We start from the raw sequence: 22,824 nt of genomic DNA on the forward strand, positions 1-22,824 counted from the left end.
CTTTGGTCTAGTCCACTATTCAGTAAGATCTTTAGATCTTCCACCTTCGTTCCTGGCCTAACCTCTGATCCCTTGAGGCAAAAGATTGATTAGTTTCCATCATCATGTTCACAATGACTAATATTCCATTGCACCCAGCCAAGAGTTTCAACCATCTGACTGAAGAATCCTCTCTTTATCTCTGTCCTAAATGGTCCTCTATCCTGAGAGTATGATCCTTAGTTGATCAGTCAGTGGAAACAGCCTCTTAGTTTTTGTTTTAAATCAGTTATCTGATTTTCTCTGCTAATTTGTCCTCTAGCCCATGGAAACAGTTCTCTCCTATGTATTGTCAAACCCTCTCAAACTTGTGAAGCCCGGTTAATAAATCTTCCTTTAGCCACTTCTCCTCCAGGGAGAACAATCCCGATATCTCGTGTCTCTATGTGAAGGAATTTTGTTCTTACTCCACTTTGTGGTGAGGGGCGCATCATATGAAGGCAATGAGGAAACACTAAGGAGTGCAGTTGGCAGAATTCCATCTGGACCAAGGGTCAACTTCAGGTAATTGTGAAGAGTTGTGAAAAATAATTTGCCTCTGGTCTTGGCAAGACTTATGAACATCTGGGTGAGAGAGAGAGTGAACATGCCTGACCCAATGCAGTAGGAAGCCAGATGTTCAAACACCAAATATCAAGGAGAACTCCTTTCAATTGTACCAGCATCACATTTTCATTTATCACACCTGCTAACCATGTGACTTAACTATTTGGTGATTGTTGTCAATGCATTTAACCCTAGAGCATCAACTTGAAATAGTTGGTTGTTGTCTGCCTTCAAGCAAACTTACGCCATTCAGCCCTGCAGTCTGTTCCATCATTCAGTTCTATCACAGTTTTTCTATATCTCCTCTCCACTGCCATAGTTCCATAAATCCACAAAACCCCTGACCTGACCCGAAGGGAAGGACTCCACAGGTTTGAGCTAGAAATTGAGCTAGGGTGAAATATGCTTAAAAGAGCAGATTTTTCAGTCAGTAGGGGATGTATTTCTGCTATTGCTCAAGGTCACCAGAGCATTGTGGAGCGTAAAACTCACGTTTGAAGAATTCTAATAGCACCCTCTTCTAATTAATGACCACCACCGTTCTTGGACTCAGCAACACATTTCTTTGAAATGGTGGATCCACTCAGTTTTACAAATAGAATACTGGAGAGAGAGGGGGAGAGAAATGGCATCTGAAATGATCGCCTAATATTAATACCAGGAAAAAAATGAAGTAATGACAAAGTTCAAGCATAATTACCTTAATCTACAAAATGTGACATTTAATTAGAAATTAACTTTTCAGAAACTACCCTCATTGTTCACCCTTAGGGCTTTTAAATAAAAAGGCTCTCTTTAAAAGAAAATTCTTGGTGCTGAAGTTAATTAAACATTGGAAAATGGTTTTAGATACAAGAATTAGCACACGCAATATACTGAGTGTATATTGTATTATGCTATGGATGTCTCATGTCTATTATTATAATGGTACAGCTTTGTGAGGAGACTCTGCAGTATTGTGGTAGGTGCTGTAGAAGCTGGGTGAATTCAAGGTGGAAAAACAGCAGACGAATGCATGTTTATTCCTGCAAGACTGACAAGAACATCCCAGTTATTTCTTTGACCAGTTAGACATTTCCCCTGGAGGACTGCACATGAGATATAAAGCTACAGCTGCTTGATTGTGTAGGTCAAATACGAACTCACACAGTGGCCAGAGGGGAAGATGACGATTTATTTCTGTACGTCTCTGCAGTGAATCTTTCTGATCTGTCGCCTAATAACAAAATGATGATGGAAACAGAGTCAATAGCAAATTATGAATTGGATAAACACTTGAAATGGCAATGTATTGCATGGCTATGGGGAAAACATTGCGATGGATGGGAATGAGACTCATTGAATAGCTCTTTCAAAGAGCTAGCACAGATGTGAAGGGCCGATTGGCCTTTAGCTCTGCAGTGCAATCCTACGATTGATGAATAGGTAGTCATTGTTGCCTCAACAGGTATGTAAATATTCGAATTGCTGTTTGGTGTGACAATATAAATCTCTTGTTAATCCCACAGTAGCTCTGAATTGAATTGAGGCTATGGAAACCTGCATTATGTGAGAACCGATTAGAGTCATAAAGATGTACAGCACAGAAACAGATCCTTTGGTCCAACCCATCCATGCTGACCAGATATCCCAACCCAATCTAGTCCCACCTGCCAGCACCCGGTGCATATCCTTCCAAATCCTTCCTATTCATATACCCATCCAAATGCCTTTTAAATGTTGTAATTGTACCAGCCTCCACCACTTCCTCTGGCGGCTCATTCCATATACATACCACCCTCTGCATGAAAATGTTGTCCCTTAAATCTCTTTTATATCTTTCCCCTAAGCCTATGCCCTCTAGTTCTGGACTCCCCCACCCCAGGAAAGAGACTTTGTCTATTCATCCTAACCATGCCCCTTAAAATTTTGTAAACCTCTATAAGGTCACCCCTCAGCCTCCAACGCTCCAAGGAAAACAGCTCCAGCCTGTTCAGCCTCTCCCTACAGTTCAAATCCTCCAACCCTGGCAACATCCTTGTAAATCTTTTCTGAACCCTTTCAAGTTTCACAACTTCTTTCCGATAACTGCAATTTGCAGAAAGAATTTAAATTTGTCATTTTCCCTGACCTTTTTACTGCTCTTTACTCTTTACTGCTGACAAAGTACTTTTGAAGTCTAACCCCTGATATGCTGCAAGGAAACCTGGTGGCCACATTTGTATACAGTAAGCTCCCAGTAATGATTAAGAAGTATTGACCAAGTCAAAATTGTCAGTGGGACCTTTATACCCACCTGATAACTAAATGGAGCCTCATTTCAGTGTCTCACTGTATTCCTATGACACTGGGGGCAATCGTGGTAATGTGGAGACACTCATTTCCACACTGGTACAGGATGGGGCTGCTCTGAGGTTCGGACTGAAGCAGATTGCGGGGTTCCGAGGAGAGGAAGCTTTGCTCGGTATCTCACTGCATCTTGACTGACGTGAGAGTGCTTTGTGTTGACGATACCAGGTGACATCAGGGTAGAAACTATTCTGTTCAGAGGCTTACTATTCCTCACCATCACCAGCACTACATTGACAAGAAGGAACAGCAATACACCAATCTCTTAAATTTCAGTGAGATTTGCGATTACTCTAAGGCACTTGCGGTGTAGTGTGTGGCCTGCATACTGACAGAGATAATGCTTTCTGTTTTGCTGTGTTGTTCATTAAGGCGAGTAATGACTGTGGAGGTGAAAGCCACTTTGCAAAATGTTTATTGTTATAGGTAGGACAGACAGATTATACCTGTCTTAATACTGGCAGCTACTCAAAGAGCTGTAAGAATAAACTTAACCGATAAATTAAGCTTAATTACTTTGTGCTGCAGTCCTATATCCTGAAATGTCGAGGTTTGCTGAGGGGGGGAATTTGGCCTAACCATCATACACAAATTCAACCAGCATTATTTGTACATTATAAAAATGCCAGGGTTTGGATGCAATGCCAAGAGGTGCGACGATCCGTCCAGAGTGATGCTGTACTGTGTTTGATGGATGGTTTCTGCTGAGGTTAGCTGCCTCCTCCCTTCCACCCTTCATTGATTCGAACTGATTGAAAGCACTAGCTGTATACAGACTCTCACTCAGCTCTATTCACCCACTGCCCCTTGCACACAAACCTACACACCTGAATGATTTTAACATTTTTAGATTTACATTCACGCTTTCAAGGTCTTCCATAGCTTCAACAATTAGCCCGTAACCACCTCCAGATCATCGCAAATAGGCCACGAGGAGGTGGAGCCGAATCACCACCTTGGACCATTTGAGCTTGAGGAGGTAAGGATCTACAAGGGGATATAAATAGATCAAGAGAGTGGGCAAAAATCAGGCAAGTGGAAGGTAATGAGGGAAATGGCAAATTATCCATTTAGTCAGGAAGAATGAAAAAGAAGCATATTATCAAGAGCACAGAAAGGATTTTCCAGGAGCTTACCTGGACTGGAAGGTTTGTATTACAAGGAGAGGTTGGATAGGCTGGGACTTCTTTTCTGGACTGTAGGAGACTGAGGGGTAACCTTATCAAAGACTGTAAAATCATGAGAGGCAGAGATAAGGTAGATGGCCAACAGCTTTTCCCAGGGTAGAGGAGTCTAAAAGTAGAGGGCATAGGTTTAAAGTGAGAGAAAAGAGAGCTAAAGGGGTCCAGAGGGGCATTTTTGTTACACAGAGGGTGGTCAGTGTCTGGAATGGACTGCCCAGAGGTAGTGGTGGAGAGGAGTACAGTTTAAGAAACCTTCAGACAAGTACATGGAGGGGATGGGTATGGAGGGATATGAACCAAACACAGGCAAATGGGACTAGTTTAATTGTGAAAACTGGGCGGCATGGACAGGTTAGGCCAAAGGGCCTGTTTCCATGCTGTAGATCACTCTGTGATAAAACTGCAGATGCTGGAATCAGAGGTAGACAAGCAAGTGGTTGGAAGAACACAGCAAGCCTGGTAGCATCAGGACCTGAAGATGGGTTACACCCGAAACATTGACTACATCTCCTGATGCTGCCTGACTTGCTGTGTTCTTCCAGCCTCCTGCTAATACCGGAAGAAACATCAAAGCAGCGCTTCACAGGAGGCCCCAATAGCACTGATGATGTTCCCTAGCCAGGGAACGAAACGTTTGCAGCAAAAACTTCCAGCTCGGCGAACAGAACCACAACAGCCTCCTGCTTGTCTAGCGTAGACCTCTATAACTCTGTCTAGATGGTGAGAGACTGGACAGCTCTGAGAGGCAGAGGGATGGGGTGCCTGATGTGTCAATCCCATAAGGTTGGTACCATTACCATGAGGAAAATGTAATATAAAAGTAGGGAAGTTATACTTAAATGAGAAAGGGCCTTAGTGGGTCCATAACTAGTGTATTGTGCACAGTATTGGTTTCCTCAATCCAGGCAGAATGTAAATGTGATGGAAGCAGTTCACAGAAAGTGTATTTGACTAATAACTGAATTAGTCGTTGTCCAGTGAAGGTAGGTTGGACAGGTTAGGCCCGAAGCTTTAAAAGTGTAAAAGATGACTTCATCGAAACATATAATATCCTGATGGTGGAGGGGATAATTATTCTCATGGGAGCACGAGAATATTGAAAAATAATGGGGTGTGGCGAAGGCAGTCTGTCAGAGGATCATGGGTGTTTAGAAATCTGCTTCTGCCGTGTTTTGAGGAAGAGAGTTATTCAAACTTTTTAAGACAGAAGTTGATAGATTCCTGATAAGCAAGGAGGTAAATGGTGATTTGGAAGGAGGCAGGAATTGTAGTAACCAAGAACTTATTGAATGGTGGAGCATGCTGAAGAGGCTGCGTGGCCTGTTCTTGTGACTAATCTCTGTTTGTGTGTATTGCAGTCTTTGCGTTGTGTTTGTACCCATAAGTACACTACCATTAGTGGTCTGATGCATCTGGATTCCGGATTAGACCAGTTTGATTAGGAGTCGCCCACAAATTTGGGAATTGGTGTGGAGACCAGACCAGGGAAGTAGAGCAGACTCCAGCCACCAAAGTGTGACACTACGGTGCCTTTAAGAGGGATGTATTCTGTCCTGATTCTCTTACAAAGGTGGCAGGGGGTTTGCCACGGTGGTGTCAGAATGTATCCCTCCGACAGGCAGCTGGTAAACAGCTTTGAGTTCTCCCTGGGTTTTTTTTAAAGCCAAAAGATTCATTAAGTAAGTGGGATCAGGACTCAGACCCAGGAAGGTTTTTAGTTTTGCTTTCAGTTAGCGAGAAGGTTTCTGTTCGCTGCTGAGGCAGAGAGTTTGAGTTCTCTGCTCCTAAAATCTTAGAAAGCAAGGCTTCCTCAATTGGGGCAGATTGTTTGTTTGGTTTCTTCTTGACAGGAGAGAGACAGCACATGAGAACCATAACTGTTTTGCTGAATTTCATATTTTTTTACCAAAGGATGTGTTTGTGGGAACAGTTGATGTTTAGTGGTTAAATAATACATTATCTTGTTAAATATTTCAATTGAGTAATATGCCACTTATTTCTTTTGTTGTATTTGAACTGAGTTTTAAGAAGACAGTGTGTTTTGGCACAGGAATGTGTATGGAGCATCTGACTTACCTGACACGAGAAGATAATACCGAGGGAGTTCTCAAAGAAAATTGGGTGAACAGTAACAGCACCTTCTGTTCGGAAGGACGAGGATGAGAATTCGGATTGATAATTATCTCGTGTTATGGTTTGAGTGATGCCCATGTATAGGTAGTGGCTATCGTAGGTTTATTTTTTTAACAGTGATGTGGTTTCATAGAATGACAGCTGCAAGTCTCTGCAGCAATAGTCGTTAATTGCGATGACTGTAGTACATAACAAGTCAACCTAAACCAGTTTAACACTACAAAGTACAGGAACTTTGTGTGTGTGTGTGCGCGCGCACAGGCGCAGAGGGTTACAACAAGGTCATTTTTTTTTCCCACTTTGCCTTTAAACTGAAATTAATTGGTTTAATAGAGAGGGGGAAAAACAGCTTCCAAAGAAACCTGCCTGTAATCCTGGGAGGCTAATCTAAAAGATTTATTCAGACGTGAATGAGATGCCTTTAAAGGGAAACAATGGGAGAAGGAATAGGGACATTTTTAAAATAAATTTTACATTCGGACCTCTTTGGGATAAAAAGGAACAAATATTCATATTATTAAAAAAAGGAAAAATAAATCATGGAACTCCTTCTACATGATTTCTCTGCATTGAGGAATATCTTAACAATGATCCATGGCTGTTTTTCATTCATATTTTAATATATAATTGCACAGTCTAATTATTAAGTTGGATCAATGAGCAATGCATAACTTTTAGAATGAGTAATAAGCATGAATGAATAGTACTGGAATTGATTCCTCCTTCAGGGGATAGGCACTTTAACTCACTTCCCTGTGGCCTTCTGCCAGCTCCTGCAATCACTGCTGCATTCCCGGCAGTGTCTCCGTTGGATGTGTGGTGCATTCCTGGCTATGGGATTCAGCCCAAAAACCCTCTGCAATCATTCTCCAGCGGTGCCTAGCACTTGTCTGTCTGAATCTAGCTTTGTTGCTGCAGCACCTGGAAGGTGGCTGTGATTCTCATCATTGTCATTCTTCCCAAATCATCCACAGTGCAATGGGAAGTCAAGGCCGAGAGCTCCAAGTGTAAGGAGTTACAGGATCTCTCTAGCACGAGCTGGACTAACATACCCAGTGCAGAGCCAATACTGAGGGTGAGCTACATTGTCGGCACGGCCACACTAACCAAGGGCCAGATTGCTCCCTCTAGTGTATGTAAGCCATCCCATAATATGCAGAGACTTGGGAAAATGAGGGGTGACCTCATTGAGGTATATAAAATCATGAGGGGCACAGAAAAGATGAATGCATGTCGTCTTCTTTTCCCAGGGTTTGGGAATTGAAAACTAGAAGGCGCAGGTTTAAGGTGAGAGGGGAAAGATTTAAGAAGGACCTTAGAGGCAACTTCTTTATGCAGAGAGTGGTGCACATATTGAGTAAGCTGTCAGAGAAAGCGATTGAGGCAGGTACAGCAACAACATTTTAAGAAAAAATTGGATAGGTACATGGATGGGAGGGGCTTAGAGGGATATGAACCAAATGCAGGCAATTGGAACGAGCTGAGTGGGCACCATGGTCAACATGGACCAGTTTGGACCGAAGGGCCTGTTTCCATGCTGCATTACTCTATGACTCTAAGGTCAAAAGTTATAGGACACCAGGCTATAGTCCGTCAGGTTTGGAAAGCTGCCTCCTCTATCAGGTGCCTGACAAAGGGGCAACTCTCTGAAAGCTGGTGATTTCAAACGAACCCGTTGGACTATAACCTGGTGTCATGTGACTTCTGCCTTAGTCTACCCCAGTCCAACGCCAGCACCTCCACATCAATGCAGTGAAGAGCAGAGAGTGCCTGCCCACTGTCCTCGCTAACATAAAGCCTTTGAACGATTACCCTGGTTATTTATCTCTTTACGATCCATACTTCTCTCTGCGGGACCTTGCTGTGTATAAATTGGCTTCTGCAACTGCTGACACGACAAGTTACTAGACCTTAGAATGAAATCCTATTTGCTGTAAAGTACTTTAAGACTCCCATTGAGAAAGGAACACTACGCATGTGATTTGTTCACTTTTGTCACCTCTTGTAGTGTTTTGTCTGCCAAGCCGGCCTGTTTTGGAATGTCTGAAGTGCCTGGGGAAATGTTTCTAGTGCATGATTACCACCTGTCTCATCAATGAATTGTGAGTTGACAGTGATGAGCCCGCAGTTACATTCTACACTGTGTACTGCTGTTAATGCAGACCTACTGTGCAGCAATGCAAAGAGTGATGTATAATTGCACTATAATAGAATATAATTTAAACTAATAAACAATAATTATTGACTGTAGATCCTGTCAGATGGTAGAATTATTAGTAGGCATGGCCACAGCAATTTCTGAAATAGTTGCAACATGTAACTATACTGTGTTGTAACTTTCTGGAAGAAATCATTCACGTGTGTGTCATTGGCAAGGTTAGCATTTATTACTTAGACTCCAGCTGCCCTTGAGAAGCTGGTGGTGAATCTTGTTGGACCACTGCACTCCATGTGGTGTAGCTGCACTCACTAGTCCCAGGAATGGCTGATACATTTGCAAGTTGGGATGGCACGTGAGAAGATCTTTGACTTTTATGTTCCCCTGCATCTGCTGCTCACATCCTTTGAAACTGGTAGAAATGCTGGGTTTGGGTTGTACTGCGAATTTCTGAACTGCAATGATTAAAACAAAGCACCGATGATTGTTATAGGTAATGGGATGTTATAGGTAATGGGATGTTATAGGTAATGGGAATTTTGTCAGTGACCTTTTTCTTGCAGTTTCATGAATGCACTGCTTCATTCAATTGTTTAAGCTTGTAGCTGATAAAATCTTGTTAACTTCGCATGGTGCCTTCGTTTTACCAAATTCAGTGGACTTGATGCATTTTTAATTTTTTGAGAGGTTTGATGCTTTAAGAATTTTGGACTTGCTGTTAATGCTGTTATTTTATAACATCGATAACCAGCAGCAATGAGCCTGAGCTTCATCTGCCAGAACAGTTAAGAGCTTTACCCTATTTTTTGCTGTTCATAAATATTACCACAGGTATAAACCCCTGAATTTCATCGCTGCATTGATTCATGGTCATGCCTTCAATTGCATAGACCCTAATCTCTGGGATTCCTCTCTTAAATCTCCACATTTTGAGCCAGGTGCTGGCAAGTGGACTAAATTAGGTTAGGATATCTGGCCAGCATGGACGAGTTGGACCAAAGGGTCTGTTTCCGTGCTGTACATCTCTATGACTCCCTGACTCTGTTAGGGCAGCACGGTGGCTCAGTGGTTAGCACTGCTGCCTCACCAAACACTGTCGAAGTTTGATTCTCGCCTCGAGTGACTGACTGTGTGGAGTTTGTACATTCTCCCCGTGTCTGCGTGGGTTTGCTCCGGTTACCTCCCATGATCCAAAGATGTGCAGGTTAGGTGGATTGGCCATGCTAAGTTGCCCTTAGCACCCAGGGATGAGCAGGTTAGGTGGATTAGCTGTGGGAAATGCAGCGTTGGGGGTGGGTCTGAGTGGGATGCTGTTCAGAAGGAAAGTGTGGATTTGCTGGGTTATATGGGACCTTAGGAATTCTATGATGCCTCTGTTTCTGTCTCCCTCTCTCGCACACACTCATGCTTTGTGTGTCTGTTGTCTCATATTCTTCCATTTATCTCTCTACCTCCCTCTCTCATTCTGTCTGTCTCTGACTCTCTCTCCCGTCCCAACCCTCCCGGAGATCCTTATTAAAATGTAACTGTTCATCTAAGCTTTGACTGGCCTATCCCAATGTCTTCTCATTGGCTCAGTGTTAGGGAGGCAGGGGGCACAGCATCGGGCATGGGATCCCGAGCCCCAGGCTGTGTTCCAGGTCTGAATCCTACCATGCTAGGTGGTGAAATTTGAATTCAGTAAAGATCTGGAATTATAAACTATTCTGATGGCATGAAATCACTGCCAATTGCTGTAAAAATCTATCTGGTTCACTGATGCCCTTCAGGGAAGGAAACTGCCATCCTTACCTGGTCTGGCCTATGTATGATTCCAGACCCACAGCAATGTGGTTGACTATTAACTGCCCTTTGGCAATAAATGCCAGCCTAGCCAGTGAAACCCATGACCTGTGAATGAATAAAAAAAGGAAATTATGTTTGAGAACTACCTTGTGGAATTCTTCAGGATATTTTACTTTATTAAGGTTACTATACAAATGCAAGTTGTTGTTGTGCAGTCTTCTAACTGGAGCCCATTAAGTGGTGTAGTAGCAATTTCAGGAAATGCAGACCTGGATCTCTATTCACTGCTTTTCTAACCTGATAGTAGTGTCTAAATTTCATAATGTGGAGGTGCTGTTGTTAGACTGGGATGGACAAAGTTAAAAGTCACACAACACCAGGTTATAGTCCAACAGGTTTAGTCAGAAGCACTAGCTTTCGGAGCGCTGCTCCTGAACCACCTGATGAAAGCGCAGCACACTGAAGGCTAGTGCTTCCAAATAAACCTGTTGGACTATAACCTGGTGCTGTGTGATTTTTAACTATTTTTCAGAGGGGCTCAGTTGGTTGAATGGCTGGTTTGTGATGCAGAGTGATATCAATAGCACGGGTTCAATTCTTACACCAGCAGAGGTTACCGTTGAAGGACACTTTTCCTCCCCTCATCTGAGGCACGGTGATCCTCTGATTAAACCACTACCAATCATCTGTCCCTAATGAGGGAGCAGCCTTATGGTCCTTTAGGTATATGGCAATTTTTATTGTTAATATATATAAAACTTTCTGTTGCTTGGCATCTTCCCAGTGGCTTGTCTACTGAGCACTGCAGTGTAAATATAGGTTTCTGGCGTTGGAAATTCCTTTCTTAATTCCTTTCTTGAATCTGTCTTCCTTGGGTTTATCCCCCATTCTCCATACTTATGTAAAAGGGATAGTTATACAGGCAAAAATAATAAACGGGATTGGTTGACGGATGTTTGAAAAGTTGGCACAGGTCTGATGGGCCGAATGGGCATTTGTTTCTACGAATCTACGATGACTATTTGCATTTGGTTTTATTAATGAATGCAATGTCAGTGTCAGGAATCTGACTCCTACAAATCTTGTACCCAGTTCATGCGCAATCTTGTCTGATAATATAAACTAATGTACAGTTTCTCAAACGTAATACCTTGCTGGACAAGCAGTACAAACTCGGTTCCACAGTACAGAGCTTGAGGAAGTGGAACTAGACATGTTTTCAAATTGCCTTTTTAATGGGTCCCTCAATGGCATGTTTAAAATTGTCCTTATTTGTAGATTATTATTTCAACTGTTCATCTCTGGGGCTGTCTTAATTTCTGCAGCGATTCCATCCGTGTTGCATGTGGAACAAAAGCACCCCAAGTGGCACATCAGAGGTAAGTCATGGACCAGCCAGGGATTCAATGCATAGTTAAAACTACAAACTGTCTGCCAACTATGCAGCCCATGCAGAATGAGCTTCGGAGTGCTATTCATGCATCCTCCCCTCCCCAGGCTAATAGATTCAATCCAGGCCGTATTAAACTCGCAGCAGCTTCGGCTCAGGATGTTCAACACTGGTTCAAAAGTTCACACAATTCCCTCAAGATCACCCCCACCCCCTCCCCCACTTACACACACACACACACACACACACACACACACACACACCCACACACACACACACACACACACACACACACACACACACACCCATTGGCCATGACTTCGTCTCACATTGTGGCAAGAGTGCAATGAGTACTTGGAAACTGAGACACATTAGTCACATTTCTGATTGCGAGACACCCACACCTCTGCATTCAGGGTCCCTTTTCATTTTTTTCTCTCTGTAGGCAAACCCCTTTCACATGTAATGACGGTAGAATCTCAGTAGCTCGCGGGATGGTAAATAGATCGCCGCAAATTATAGCCTCACCACCAGCTCCACGCCCCTCTCCCTGTAAATACGAAGGAAGATTGGCAAAAAATCACAGGCCTCGTGTCACTAATCTGCCTCCTGGCTGTCCACTGCACTGACTAATGACAGAACCATAACTGGATCTACACTAAAAGGAAGAGTTCACCCAAAGGTTATCGTCACCAGGTACCATGCTAGATGAGGTTTTGATTTTTTTTTGTATTGGACTTTGGTGCATTAGATTAATGGAATTTCAATTACTGCTTGGGTGCCCCTAAGCTTTGTTCACAATATAAATGGAGATTCTATAGGCGTGACAGCTTGCTAGTGCAGAACGTGAAGGTGTACATCTCTACAATGCTGGCTGACTGCAAGGAATTGATTTTAAGGAGCAATTAAATCCGCTTCATTATAAATGATTGATTTTAAATGTTTTCTTCTTTTGCATTTTTGTCAAGTGTTGTTTTTCTCACTGTGTATCTGTCTTTCTCACCCCTCGTGTCGGTCTCTCGTTCATTGTCCTCCCTGTCTGTCTGACTTTCTCTCTCCCTCTCTTTCTCCAAGTGCCTCTTTCTCCTTCTATGTATTAATCTCTAACTCTATTTTTATTCTTTCTCATTAAGCCTCTGTCTCTCTCCCTTCTACTTTCTCTCTCACCACAATTGTTAAGTTATAAGAAGTATTGTAAATCATAATTGCTATTCTGTATTAAAGGATTTCTGCTTCTGGGGGGAAAGAAACCACTTTTTTCTATATGCACTGGAAATAAAATATCCATAGAATTGCCCATTAAATCAGTCAGTATCATGAGAGAACTTCCTTCAGATTTCAAATAAAAGTAAAAGTGCTCAAAATGTTCAGCAGGAAGGGCAGCATCTGTGGAGAGAGGAAAGTACAGAGTTCCTGTGAAAGGTTGTTGACCTGAAACATTAACTTCCTTCTCTCTCTCTCTACAGATGCTGCCAGACGTGCTGATTTTGAGCATTCTCATTTCTGTGTCAGATTTCCAGCATTTTTTTTAACAGTAGGTGATTTATTCCATGCTGAATATAGCCCCATTCTCTTTAATTCCCTCATCAGTTTCCTCCCCATTTCTGCTGAAGGCGTCAATGTCTTGCCAAGACTGAGGCTGGAGTTGCTGTGTCTAACCAACTCTTTGTGCCCGCAAACAAAATAATTGACATTCCTCTCCTGAGTACTAATTAATTCATTGCAGAATCTCTTAAGTGACGCCAGTGAAGACCAGAGTAATTATTCATGGGCTGTGATTTGCAGGTGAGCTCAAACGCATCCCAGAACAAAGAGAGGCTGCTGTGATAAAGTCAGCCTTGGCTGATGGATTACAGTTTAAAATATTTTTGCGTTTCTCTCTCTTTACCTTCAGGCAACAACTCGCACTGGTTTTCTGTTCCATAAATACTAATGGGAGGGGGTGTCAACTCTCCAGGATTGTCCTGATCATTAAGGTTGGGCAGGTGAAACATCCCTGGGTTTTCAAAGAAAGAATCTTTTCATTTCCCATTTCTTTCAACCACAATTGTTTGTTCATCTCAAAACAATTTTGGAAAGAAGAGTTGTTTCATTGTCAAGATTTCCCCAATCATGACAGGGTCTTTGTTTTCCAGTTGGCTGTGGGGTGGGGGAGCAGGATGTTGTGAGGGTGGTCCACTTGGGATGTAAGCAGGGTTTGGTACAGCTGAAATATATGAGTTCTACCCCTTACATTTGAGCCTCTAAATAGGGAAGTATAGGAATTCCACCGGCTTTTATAAATTGTTCTCTGTTCCTGTTCTCAACATTTGTATGATCCATTTGCTTGGACCTGAAGCTGCCTCGTAACTCCAAAAATTGGCTGGGTTTCACCTGATTTCTTTTTTAACAACTCCCACTGATTTTGTGCTGTTTTTACCCAGCACTTAATTTGTTGATGATGTGGAGGGACTGGTGTTGGACTGGGGTGGACAAGGTCAGAAGTCACGTGACACCAGGTTATAGTCCAATAGGTTTATTTGAAATCACAAGACTGTGCACAAGTTCTGTCTCATCCCATTGAAACCAGTCTGAGAGAAATTTGAAATCGAAGTGGCCACATTATGTTTCTCTTTCAAACACACTTTGAACTTGACCGTGCTCTGATCATTTCAAAAAGAAAGAAAAACTTACAATTATGTTGCAATTGTTATGACTACCAGCCACCTGCAAGTATTTTACAGACAGTGAAATATTCTCTGAAGTGTAGGCACTATTGAAATGTAGGAATCACAGCAGGTTCACCTGAAAGCAATATGATAATGACCATCCATTCTGTTGGTCACCTTAATTCTGGCTACACTGAGAGGCCGAATAGGCCGGGGCTGTTTTCCCTGGAGCATCGGAGATTGAGGAGTGACCTTATAGAGGTTTATAAAATCATGAGGGGTATGGACAGGGTGAATAGTCAAGGTCTTTTCCCTGGGATCAGGAGTCCAAAGGGCATAGGTTTATGGTGAGAGGGAAAGATTTAAAAAGGACCCGAGGGGCAACTTTTTCATGTAGAGGGTGGTGTGTGTATGGAATGGGCTGCCAGAGGAAGTGGTGGAGGCTAGTACAATTACAACATTTAAAAGGCATCTGGATGGGTATATCAATAGGAAGGGTTTGGAGGGATATGGGCCAAGTGCTGGCAGGTAATATCTGGTTGGCATGGACAAGTTGGACTGAAGGGTCTGTTTCTGTGCTGTACAGCTCTATGACTCTAATTGAGTGTGTCAGGTGACTCCAGCATTGCTGCTGTCAAGGGTCATGTGACAATGCCTGCAGCAGCAGACACTCTAACCAATAACCCTCTGCGTCAGGGCTTGGTGGCGGAATGGAAACTGTGAGTCCTGTGGCATGAATCACAAAGTTCGTACACAGGTACAGCAAGTGATTCCGAAGACAAATGGAATATTGCCTGTCAGATGAGGATTGTGATAAGATGAGTCAGGAAATTTAACTGCAGCCTCACAGTGTTGGTGAGACCACATATCAAGTGCTGTGGACACTTTCGGTCTCCTATTTTAAACACCAGATTCAATTACAGAGAAGACTCACTCATTTATTCCTGGGACTGGAAGGTTTATCGCAAAGAAAGGATGAACCAATCAGATCAATATCCTTTGTAGGCCAGAAGACTGAGAGGTGATCTGTTTGAAACACGTGTGATCCTGATGGGATGCCCAGAGGATGTGACCCCTGTGGGACAGACGAGGACCAGGCGACATGGTCTAAGAATGAGAGGACTCCCTTTATGAAAGAGTTGAGATTTTCCCATCTCGGAGAGCGGTGAGAGCGTGGAATTCTCTTCCCCAAAAGGAGATTCAAGGCTGAATGGATGGATTTTTGATTGACAGGTGAATGGAGGGTTACGGCAAATGGGAAAATGGAGCTGGGACCACACCATGACTTTATTGAATGGTGGAGCAGGCTGGCGGGCCTAACTAGTGTAATCCTGCTCCTGGGTCACCGGCTGGTTAGTTTCTCATTGGTGAATGGAAAGACTAAGGATCACTGTTCTCTGGCATAGGAGCAGAGTGTGGCAAAGATGATGTTGATGTTGATTTATTCTTGATTTTATTTCTCAATGACCTTTTGGCTCCTCACACTCCCATGAAGCCAGGAGATGAGGTAAACCTGACCAGCCTTGATGGGGCTGTACTGTGGGTCTGCGCGCCGGCCCAGTTTCACACAAGAAGGATCATTTGCAAAACTGGCAGCGGTCGCCCCTGTAGCCCAGGAGGAGTTGTAACACCAAAGCTGAGCATGGGATTGGTGGAGAGAAAGCCAGTAGGAACACAGCAATGAAAACAAAATACTGCAGATCATGAAAATTTGGAGATTGAAACAAAAACCACTGGAAGCAATTGGCAGGTCTGCCCACTTCTGTAAAGGGAGAAGTAGAGTAAATGTTTCGTGTCCGTTAACTTGCCTTGGAGCTGGAAGCAGTTGGTCATGTGGAGGGAAGGTGCACAATGGGGTGGAAGGCAACGGAGACTGAATGACAGAAAAGGTCGATGCAAGGGAAAAACAGGAAGTGACAAAGTGAGAAAATGAAGGGTTAGTGCGGAGGAGATGGCAACACTCCGAGGGACCTTCTGGTGAGAACATGGGAGTACGGATTGGCACCTTAAATGATTGAACTCAGTATAGACAGGTTACCAATTGAATTAAGAGACATTTGTTGACCTACTAAACCTGGTTAGGGATGTGGTTGTCTCTTACTACCTGTATGAGAAATTGTATTTCCAGCAGTTCACCATATTCAAGATCAGTTTCTACTGAGTTATGGAGTCATCAAGTTGGAGGATGGTGCTGTTTCACTAAGGAAGGCAGTATCTTTCAACATTGAGTTGAGATCAGTGACAGTAGTGTACTAATGGTCAAATATTGTTTCTGGATTGGTGGGAAGGACATGGCAGCTGAAATATTGGAGTAATTTGGATACTCTGAGTAGAGAAGCAATTCTTCTCTTTGGAGCACTGAATGTTAGGGAGAGATTTATTAGAGAGCATCAAAGTGGATAAAGGTTTGAATGGAATATTGTTTCCACTCGCAGGAGAGGCTGTATAAGCAGCAGTAAGAACCTGAACCACCTGCTGATCAGAAACGAAGGTTAAAAACAGACCTGTCACCTTTCTGCTAATGAGAGGGAAACTAAAAGCTGCGTTCATCTATCACCTTTCGCATCCTCAGGGCATCCTAATGCTCATTGTAGCCAATGAAGAACTTTTTCAAAAGTAGTCATTGTTGTGGGGGAAAACGGCAACAAATTTGTACATAGCAAGATCCCACAAACAGCATTGTGATAATAGCCTGATAATCAAATCTGGCGTTGATTGTTGGATACGTATTGGCCAGGACACCGGTGGGAACTCCCTCATTCTTTGAAATAGTAACTACAGAACCTTTTACATCCAGCTAAACGAGCAGATAAAGCTTTATTTAATGTACGGCCCAAAAAATGATTTTTTTTTAAGAATACAGGACTCCATCAGAAATGCCCGTCCAACGGCGCTGTGCTCCCTCGACACTGACCCTCCGACATTTGAGAAATGCATTTCCTTCTTTCCTCCACAGTAACATGGGGAGACAATCCTGCCAGCTCATGTTGCCTACTGCAGGCATGGGCCTGCACCATGGCTTCATACTGGAGGGCAGTGTGTGCTCCTGAAACATGGTCTGTGCCTGTTACCCACTGGCTTGTAAACACCTGAAAAAGGCTGAGGTCAAATAACGCAAAGAGACCTGAGGGATCCAAATCGCTTCTTGCGATCTTGTGGGATCTCTCCTCTGCTGGAGTTTCATGGTCCCCAGTGTGTTGGTGGAACAAACTAGTTTGCGTTGAGAAGAGTGGGAGGGGAGCAGGCAATGTCCCGCATTGACCATGAGATTCGCAGCAACATGTGGGGAGCTGTCAATCTGCTCAGCTCTTCATGGTATTGGACAGTGAACAGCGTCTCGAGGCCGGGCTGGGAGAGGGATGGATCTCTCTCCTCCCGATGGGTTTTGCAGCATTTTAGAGGCCTTGCTGGTGATATCTCCTGAGTAATTTGAGCTGTTTGCTGTCCTCTATCTGTGTCTGTGCCACGGACAGAGGCGTGGTAACTGCTGTCCTGCAGGTCACTGGCTTGGTGTCAGCTTTGAGGATTCTGTGATCAAACATTCAGTTCTTGGCGACTCAATGACAGCTGCTTACTGGAGGCCACGTCGCATTCCATTGTCCTGGCTGAAAGGAGGCTTCCATGGTCTGGGAATTGTCCACATCATCACTACAGTCTTGATACTCTGGGACCATTGCGTGTGGGAGCAGGCTGAAAGAGTTTTGTCTTCTGGATGTTAAACCTAAGGCCCATTCTCTCATACACCTCCTGTAAGTACATCAGTGATGGTGTGGAGCTCAGTGCCCATGTCCAGTCCTTACTCCAGCTCAGTGGCACAGAGACAGGAGCTCCTTCTTCTCAAATGGAGATACTGCAAACTGAACAGTTCTTTGCTTGTTCTGTAGAATAGCTCCATTCCAGCAGAAAGCTTCAGGGAGACGAGATGGAATGTGGCCGTCAGGGAGGTGGAGGGGAGGGAGCACTGTGTTACTTGGCTGGGGTTTGCACGGAGCTCGGTCTAGGCCTTTGCTGAATCCGTGGGATGAATCACTGCTTTAATGTTGGTCCACAGCTGCCTGAGGATGGTGACAGAAATCCTGCTGGAACAGGACCCAGGGCAAAGCGGGGAAAACGGGGAAAACTAAGGAGCCCACACCCCCACTCATCACCCTCTTCCTATTTTCCCTACCCTCCCCCCCTCACTTACTGCCCTTCTCTCTCCCCCTCTCTCCCCCCTCTCTCTCCCCCCCCCCTCTCTCCCCCCCTCTCTCTCCCCCCTCTCTCTCCCCCTCTCTCTCCCCTACCCTCCCCCTCTCCCTCACTGCCCTACCCTCTTCCTCTCACTCACTCACTCCCTTATCCTCTCCCTCTCTCACACTCACTCTCCCACACCCCCCTCACACTCACTCTCCTGTCCTTCCACCCCCTCACACTCACCCCACAACCCCATCCACCTACACTCCCCTTTCCATCCCTACTCTATTATACACATTCTCACCCTGTACCACTCCACCCCGCACTCTCGCACACCCACCACTCTCACAGAGTCACACCCACTCCTCATAGTCGCTCATTCCTGATAATCTTCCACTGACACCCTCAACCCACACTCGCTGTCCATACTTACTCAAACACAGTCACACTCACTTGAACTTACTCCCCATCCCCTTCCAGTCACTCTCTCACTCACATGTTGAAGCATACACTCGTATTGGTAAGTACTGAATGGAATAATTGTTCAGCTTGTGCCTGGTAGAATGGAGCTTGATTGCACATTTGGGAATACTTGGGAATTGTCCATGATAATAATCTGTTTTAGGCTAAAGGTCAAATGGATCCTTGAGTTTGTCAGGAGAGGCAGAACATTGGCTGATCTCTTCCTTGGGAGTAAAAGATGTGATCTGGAAATCATCATTTTCCCAATTCGGAGTGTAAACATTTTCAACCCCGTTTTAAATGCTGTGCTTTGCAAATTGTTCTCTAGTAATTTTCAACATATTTTCATCCAGTTTTATTACATGCGACAAGTCACTCAGAAAAGAAGAAACCACAGATGAAGGATATGTAATTAAATAAGTGCAGATGCATATCTGGGCTGTCTCATGGTTTAATTTATGGAATTAGCGGTTTTGGTGAATGTATAAAGAATTTTGATATCCAAAGAATTTTATAGCAATGTTTGCAGAATATATTGAAGTTGCTTGTGTTAAACTCCGTCTGTGTTACAAGTGGCTGCTGGCAGTCCCCTCCCTCAGGCGGTTGTGGATTCAAAACCTCCGTTCCAGAAATGAACACAAAATCAAGGCAGGGAGTTTTGGACAGGACTGTCTCAGTGTCAGTTCAGAGGGAGCATTGCATTGTCAGGGGGTTGGCACCGAGGGAGTGCTGCACTGTCGGAGGGTCGGCACTAAGGGAGCGCCACACTGTCGGAGGGTCGGCGTCGAGGGAGTGCTGCGCTGTCAGGGGGGGTCGGTGCCGAGGGAGTGCCGCGCTGTCAGAGGCTCCTCACCGAGGGATGCATGGCGCTGCTTGACAAAATGTCTGGAATTTGGATGAATCTTAAATCCTGACACATTTATCATGAACTTCATGTGAAATTTTGTAATGATGTTTCTTTGATCTATCCTCTCCTCTTTCTTCCTCCCAACCACAACATCAATTAACTATTCTTCTTCCTTTCGTTAGTATTTTAAGACTGGATGAATAGATTCATGTTAGGCACAAAATTGAAGGATGTTGGGAGTAGATGGGGATGTTGAAAATTGAAACACAAGTGGAGCAGCAATGAATGGGAGAGTACGTTCAAGGGGCTGAAGGGCCTGACTGTGCATCTAATTTTGTACGTTTGTATGAATTTTCAGCAAAGATTACAACCCGTTGGGAAAAGCAGACAGGAATTCAGCCGAAGGATGATGTCATTTTCATATGTTTGTGAGTTGATGTTCCTTCAGGAAATGTGTCATTTTCAACATATTGTAACAATATGTTATTGACGATTATTTTCCTACAGTTCTTTTGTTTCCCAAAGTCTCAGAATGGTATACACCAGGCAAAGGCCACTTGGCCCATCATCCTGTGCTGGCTCTTTGGTAGAACTGTCCCAATTAATCTCCTTTCATATTCTTTCCCCATGACTTGGAAATTCATTTCACCACCCAGTACTTCTCCAGGCTAAGGGGGCTGGTCATTTGGCACTGAGATAAGGAAATATTGCTTCACTCTGAGGGTTAAATCTTTGGCATTCTCTAAACCATATGGTTATGATGGCTCTGTTGTTGGGAATGTTCAAGGCCAAGATGGATAATTGGTCTCAAAGAGATGAGGAAGATGGGGTGCAGGTGGAGAATTGGAGATAAGGAAGATGGGGTGCATGTGGGTAATTGGAGATGAGGAACATGGGGTGCAGATAGGGAATTGGAGATGAGGAAGATGGGGTGCACATAGGGAATTGGAGTTGAGGAATATGGGGTGCATGTGGAGAATTGGAGATGAGAAAGATGGGGTGCATGTGGGTAATTGGAGATGAGGAACATGGGGTGCATGTGGGGAATTAGAGAAGAGGAACATGGGATGCATGTGGGGAATTAGAGAAGAGGAACATGGGATGCATGGGGAATTGGAGATAAGCTGTTGAATGGCAGAGCAGAATTGAAGGCTGGATCGTTACTGCTCACAACCGCATTGCTGCACTGAAGAGCCGCTGCATTCTGACACTGTCCTTTTGGTTGTTTCTCTGTCAGCCATTCATGTGGCCTTTCAAGACTGCACTCCACAATTCAGATTGTGGGATGTCTCTCCGGGTTTCCTGGTGAACATTCCCCTCTTCACCAACATCACCAAAAGTGAGATTCTGGCATCGAAGGCATGGGAACATAGAAGCAAGCTTCGGCCATTCAGCCCCTCAATTGTCTCCCATTCTAGATCAGAGCTGATCATAAACCTCAATGTCATATTCCCACTATCTTTATATCTATTGGTGTTATTGGTAACTAGAAATCTATCAACCTCTGTCTTGAACTTTACTTAATGTTTAACTCTGCACAGCCTCCTGGGTTAGAGGATTACTTAGATTCGCTGCCCTTTGAGCAAAGGAGGACTTTCTCCCCACCTCAGCCCTAAATGGCTGCCTCTTTAATCTGAGATAGTGTCCCCTGGTTTGAGACCTCATAACCAGGAATCCTTTCTGAATCGACTCTTTCTGTTTGAGGAATTTTGTGAGCTTCTATGAGATCGCCTCCTATTCCATCAAACTAGAATACTAGAACAAAGAACATTACAGCACAGGAACAGACCCTTCGGTCCTCCAAGCCTGCACTGACACATTTTGCCCTTCAATACTAAAACTGCTTTTACTTATAGGATCCTTATCCCTCTGTTCCCTTCCTATTCATTTATTTATCCAGGTGTTTCTTGAATGTTGCTATTGTGTCTGCTTCCACCACCTCCCGCAATAGCGTGTTCTAGGCACTCACCACCCTTTATGTGGAAACCTGGCCTCACACATCTCTTTTAAACTCCAAACCAACCCCCATTTTAAACTTCTATTAGGTCACCTTTCATCTACTGTATTCCAGTGAAAACAAACCCAGTCTATCCTTCTTTCTTCATAGCTAAACTCCCCCATACCAGGCAACATCCTGATAAACTTTTTCTGTACCCTCTCCAAAGCAACCATATCTTTCTGGTAATGTGGTGACCAGAACTGTACGCGATATTCCAAGTGTGGCCTAACTAAAGTTCTATAAAGCTGCAGCATACCTTGCCTCTCCTTATACTCAATGCCCCTTCCAATGAAGGCAAGCTTGCCATAGGCCTTTTATTACTACCTTATCTTCTTGTGCTGCCACCTTCAATGATCTGTGGACCTGCACACCCAGATCCCTCTTCATATCAATACTCCCCATGGGTTCTGCCATTCACTGTATAATTTCCATCTGTACTTGACCTTCCAAAATGCATCACCTCACACTTGTCTGGATTAAACTCCATCTGCTGTTTTTCTGCCCATGTCTTCAACTGATCTATACCCTGGTGTACTCTTTGACAATCTTCCTCACTATCCACAACTCCGCCAATCTTTGTATCATCTGCAAACTTACTAAATAGATCAGTCATATTTTCCTCCCAATCATTTATGTAGAGCACGAACAGCAGAGGTCCCAGCACTGATCACAGCCCTCCATTCTGAAAAGCATTCTTCCATCACTACCCTCCGTCTCCTATGACTTGGCCAGTTCTGTATCCATCTTGCTAGCTCACACCTGATACCATGTAACTTCACCTTTTGTACCAGTCTGCCATGAGGGACCTTGTCAAAGGCTTTACTGAAGTCCGTGCAGACAACATCAACTGCTTTTCCCTCATCAATCATCTTTGTCACCTCAAAAAAACTCGATCAAGTTAGTGAAGCACGGCCTCTCCCCACACAAAACCATGCTGTCTATTGCTAATCAGTCCATTTACTTCTAAATGCGTATAGATCTTGTCCCTGAAAATCTTTTCCAATAATTTCCCAATGTGAGGCTCACAAAGCTGTACTTCCTTGGATTATCCCTGCTGCCCTTCTTAAACAATGGGACAACATTGGTTATTTTCCAGGCCCCTCAATGCCTTCTTGGGACAGTCTGTCCATTC

The 22,824-nt window shown here is 43.9% G+C and overlaps 1 protein-coding gene across 1 annotated transcript in view; it reads left to right on the forward strand.

Moving 5' to 3' along the window:
• The window catches only part of LOC132830871 (src kinase-associated phosphoprotein 1-like), a 369,860-nt gene that overhangs the window by 83,450 nt on the left and 263,586 nt on the right, over nt 1–22,824 (forward strand). The gene's annotated exons all lie outside the window — the stretch shown is intronic.

The sequence above is a fragment of the Hemiscyllium ocellatum genome, chromosome 32 (assembly GCF_020745735.1).
Source record: "Hemiscyllium ocellatum isolate sHemOce1 chromosome 32, sHemOce1.pat.X.cur, whole genome shotgun sequence".
Lineage (NCBI taxonomy): Eukaryota > Metazoa > Chordata > Chondrichthyes > Orectolobiformes > Hemiscylliidae > Hemiscyllium > Hemiscyllium ocellatum.